This window comes from Lycium barbarum, chromosome 3, assembly GCF_019175385.1.
Source record: "Lycium barbarum isolate Lr01 chromosome 3, ASM1917538v2, whole genome shotgun sequence".
Classification (NCBI taxonomy): domain Eukaryota; kingdom Viridiplantae; phylum Streptophyta; class Magnoliopsida; order Solanales; family Solanaceae; genus Lycium; species Lycium barbarum.
In genome coordinates, this window is record NC_083339.1 from 66,077,185 (window position 1) to 66,081,557 (window position 4,373).

The 4,373-nt window shown below is 40.2% G+C and overlaps 1 long non-coding RNA gene across 1 annotated transcript; it reads right to left on the bottom strand.

Annotated features, from left to right (window-relative positions):
- Window positions 1–1,176: 1,176 nt before the first annotated feature.
- On the bottom strand, window positions 1,177–3,956 carry LOC132633910 (uncharacterized). The gene is made up of 3 exons (XR_009579927.1): window positions 3,462–3,956; window positions 2,630–2,680; window positions 1,177–1,361 (listed from the first exon to the last, which is right to left on the bottom strand). It is a non-coding gene; the product is annotated as an uncharacterized LOC132633910 (long non-coding RNA).
- Between the last annotated feature and the right edge of the window lie 417 nt (window positions 3,957–4,373).

Below are 4,373 nucleotides of genomic sequence, written 5' to 3' on the forward strand. Positions count from 1 at the left end.
CCGATGCCGTGCGTCGTACCATCTTCGCCTCCCATCGTTTCTAAATCACAACACAACTTGTTGCTCTGATACCAGTTGTTAGGATTTAAATCCCAAATCCGACCTTTGTAAGCAGGTTCCTAGGAAAGATTGGAGGGTCACAGCTGGACCACTTAAATACCAACCTCCTTAGACAGAACCTACTTACGCCGTGATGTAAGCGAAGAATAAATAGCACACACAGATTTATAGTGGTTCACCCTCAATGTGAGAGCTACGTCCACGTTGCTGCTGCAGATCTTATTAAAGAAGAAATATTACAAGTGTTTACAACACTCAACCTCACAACCCCAATCCCAATTACACTCAAGAATTTTACCACAGAAAATTCTCTCAAAGACCTTCTCTTACTTAGGCCTTTCACTAAGAGTATTTCTCTTAGATTTCTCTCTCTCTTTGGGATGTGTTTAGCAAATGATCTTGATGATATCTTACAAATGAACCATAAGCTACCTATTTATAGGAATGAATTTTCTATGATGAGGTAAGTGCTTACATCACAACTATTATGAGGTAAGCGCTTACATCACGACTATGTGAACAAAAGAATTGACTTGTTTGGCCAATTCCACACCTAACAACTAGTCCATGAAAGGTGATTGTTCTTGCTTCTACTTGATGTTGTGGCAAGTTTGGTCTTGAAGGAAGTTAGTGTGGCTGAATTTATTCAAGTATAATGTTATATCCCGCATTTTATGCAATCGGATAATTCAAGACAATCGCGGGAAAACAACAAGCAAGGCAATATTTTATTTTGTTTGGCACATGAGTTGCGTATGAAAAGTCTAGAAGTGGAAATATGGAGAACGACGAAGGGCAAATTTGGAAGTTGGAAAAATTGTTTCCATAAATTACAAGAACTAGCTAAGAATATAAAGTGGGTGTCACGTCCCAACCCCGTGGGCCGCGACTGGTACCCTAACTGGGTACCCGTACGTACCTACCCAACCAGATTTCGAATCATACGGATTTTTTTTTTTTTGAAACAGAAGTAGGTCGATACAAATACGGCACGCGCGCAAACATACATATATATATATATATATATATACATATACCTGAACATACAGACATTTACAGATAAGCCGATAAGGCTAACATACAGACGAAACCCGAAACCCACACATCTATCTACAGGCCTCTACAGACATACAGAATCATATGACGGGACAGGGCCCCGCCGTACCCAGAATATCCATACATACAGAGTGTACAGAAGACAGAAGATATATACCAAAAATATATGCTCCGAGTCAAAGGAGCTCTTCAAATAGCAGAGTCGGAAGCCTACGCGGGCGGCGTATCACCTGGTGCGTCTGTACCTGCGGGCATGTAGCGCAGCCCCCGAAGAACGGGGGTCAGTACGAAAAATGTACCGAGTATGTAAAGCAGATACATAACAGATATAAACATAGTCCGAACCGGAGTCACAGAAATATATCGTACAGAATTATAAATCAGACTGACGGACAGAGTCATGATTCAGACAGACATACAGAATCGTATTCTATACAGATAAACAGAGTCGTGGTTCGGACAGACCGACGGAATCATAATACGGACAGACGAGAAGAATCAGAACCCATACAGACATACAGAATCAGAATCCATACGGACATACAGACTCAGCCGTAACACAGACGGACAAACAGAAGTATATCGGACAGAGTTATGCATGCAGAGTAGCACAGAGTCATACAGAGTCATACAGAGGCGTGTGCTTTATAAATACAGATGGCACACGCATATATTCATACAGATCCCGGCCCTGTCTGGGGGCGCGGTAACAGAACCCGGCCCTCTTAGTACGGGACGCGGTGGACAGACAGAATCAGATCAGATCATATGCCATCCTGGCCGCCATCCCCATACACAGATCATAATATCATACAGACATACAGATCCCGGCCCGTACGCCGAGGGACGCGGTGAACAATGCAGAGAAATATGCACGTTAACAGAACCTGGCCCGGGACGCAGTGAAAGAATGCATTGAGACAGACACGAACCGATAAATGAGAAACAACTTACATACAGACTCAACATACAGACTCAATCAAACTGAAGGGTGCCAAACGGCGAGCCAAAATCAGAATATCCAGATAGTATGCATAGTACGCGCCTATATCCTAGTTGTGAAGGCACGACAGATTATTATCAGAATCAGATATTCGAATGCTCAAAAATCATTTTATATAAATTTCACAAAATAATCATATCATACACAAAATAATAGTCCGGAGGTTTTTAGAGAAAATCGGACCAAAACGGAAATGTTTAAGGTTTTACCGGAGATATCGGGCCTTGTGGGCCCGCCTCGGACCAACTCGAGGCTACATACGTAGATTATTGCTAATAGACCTTATGAGGTCATCCATAATCGTTTGGAAGTGTTCCGACTCCGTTTAGGGAAGTTTTGTACAAAATTTCACTTTAAAGGCAATTTGTAATAAAATAGCTTCAATTGAATGGAAGGAATTCGAGCGGTTTTCCGTCTCGAATTCCGGGGAACGGAGTCGTACTTAAGGCTCGCGGCCGAGCCTACCACATCCAGAGCATGCCTAGGAACATAGGGAAGTGCTTCACATACCTCGATGGCGCCTTATGCTCGCTTGGCGTCACTCCAAATTTCGTCCAAAATCTGGAAATGGTCAAGTTTACCATTTGGTTAGTTTCATTCTTTCAATATTCCAACTTTTCACATACTTGCCTACCGAAATTTCGGCAGCATTTCCTCTGTATATACAACATCCCCGAGACTTAGCTCGGCTCAATTTGTCAACACAACAACCCAGAAATGACATCCAAACAACAACAAACATCAAGACATACACTAAGGAATCATTAGCCATCTTTCACATAATATTCATAGGATACACAAACATTCAAACTTTCCATTAAGTCACTACTTTTCCAATCTTTTCCTAACTTTCAACCTACAAGTTCATAAACACATTTCCATACTCCAAGTTCATCAACAATAACCACGATTCGTCTCTTGATACATTCATTTCCATTTTTACATAAATCATGAAAAAGTTGCATACTTTCCTACAACAACTTGATAACCATTTTTCCAAAACAATAAAGATTGTTATCTTTCCATTCACTTCACCATAACTCAATTAGCATACAACCAAAATCAAATTCATATTTCATATCAAACCTAGCACCACACGGCCACCTCCCACACTTCCAATTTTTCACTAATTCATTCCACTTTCCTTTCTAATATAATTCCCATCATATTACAACTAGATTACAACAAGAATTCAAGCCATTAAAATCATGCAATTACATGTACATATTCGGCCAACACACCCCTAGTTCCAACACACAAAATTTCCATGTTTTTCATTCATTCACACATACTACAACATACATATACCATTTATAACACAACAAAATCATCAAATTCTCACCTTTCTTCAAGCCCTTCACTTGGAGATAAAAATTGTTTTCTTGCCCCAATATTTATACCAACTTGAAGAGGGCCTTGCACTTAGTCATAATCTCACAAGGGATGAATTTTTGAACCAAAGAATTGGCTCCAAAAATTTTTTCTTTCTTTTTCTTTTCTCTTCTTTCTCACCCGAAATGGGTTCTTTCTTTTCCTCTCAATTTTTATGATCTTGAAACTTCTTGAATATTCTTAAGACTTATCCTTGATATATAATTTCCCATGGGATTTAATTAATCCATGGGCCTTGACATAGGGTGGCCGGTTGGGCCCTTTAAAGTTGGGCCTCATTTCATTAATTCTTGTTAAGCCCAATTTGGCTATGTTTTGCAATTCATAAGGCAAGTTTCCAAAATTCCAATTTTTCCCTTGGCCACCTTTCGTAATTCCACACCATTATATTCATAACTTACACATTCATACCAAGTAGTGTCCAATTGTGGCCTCATTCATTACAAGTCAATTTACCTTGAATTGTTCGAACAAGCGAAAATGTCGGATGTAACATCCTCCCCCCCTTTAGAAACATTCGTCCTCGAATGTTAAATTGACCTTATGGGGCGTCATACTACTTCGGGAGGGTTCTCTTTACAATCGTCCTTTACCGACTTTCCGACATGGCTTCTCTGCCAACATTATGGGGTAATTTTTCACATCACTGATTTAAATGCCTTCATAATTTATTTTCTCATACCCCACATAATCATCGAACCATAAGCTATATTCTTGTAACAGACGAACGCTTTCCAGCCGTCATAGTCCATATCATTTCTTGTTACACTCCTGAGATCCCTACCACGTTCTCGTAATCCCACTTCATACCAGACACTTCATACCAACAGATTCAGGACTAGAACCGGACGCGTAGAAGCAT